Raw genomic sequence first — 901 nt, forward strand, 5'->3', positions numbered from 1 at the left:
TTACAAATGAGGACAATAGAATCAATCAAAACCAACAAAAGAGCAGTAATATTCAAGTGCTATATTAGTATATTATTATAGTGTTATATTTCAATTTCACAAAGAAATGTGCAGCATTTTGTCCAAGCAATAATAAAAGGACACATTTAATTTATAATTTGTCTTAAATCTAATTTTGTAAAAATAAATAAATAATAATAATCGTGAATTGAATCGAGTCGTGAATCGAATCGTGAGTTGAGTGAATCGTTACATCCCTAGTAGAAAAACATAAGAAAAAAAATCGATCAACTTCCCTCAGTGTAAAAAAAAGACTGACATGTAAATCAAGGCTGAAGATTGACATGAGATTCGCACTGGCAGAAGCAGTTTAGGCTTTCACTCTGAAATCACATCTGCCTTCTCATTCTGAAGAAAAACCATTTAACTGTGATCAGTGCCGTGAACAGTTTCATTGAGCATCAGTCCTGAAGAAACACCTGAAAATTCATACAAAGAAGAAGATTCATTCATAACATTACAGCAGAAAAGACATTGTCTTTTCAATGATTGTCAAAGTTGAGAGACAACTTCCTGTGTTTAAGTGCAGGAAGTCCTTTACTACAGATGATGAACTGAAAGAGCACCAGAAAATTCACACTGGAAAATATCTTTCAAGGCATAGTTCAGGGAGCTGAAGAACAGGCCATAACATGTTTAAGAAATATATTATTTTTTAACTTGTTCTTAATTGTTTTTCATAAGAACATCTAGTTTATCTTCCAATTCTACTCTTCCATGCATATGCACAGGGCCGTTTCTAGCCAATTTGACGCCCTAGGCGAAATCCCTATTGCCCCCCCCCATATATATATATATATATATATATATATATATAATTCTTTTCAGACACCAGTTGCTT

This window comes from Sinocyclocheilus anshuiensis, unplaced genomic scaffold (assembly GCF_001515605.1).
Source record: "Sinocyclocheilus anshuiensis isolate Anshui unplaced genomic scaffold, SAMN03320099.WGS_v1.1 scaffold4361, whole genome shotgun sequence".
NCBI lineage: Eukaryota > Metazoa > Chordata > Actinopteri > Cypriniformes > Cyprinidae > Sinocyclocheilus > Sinocyclocheilus anshuiensis.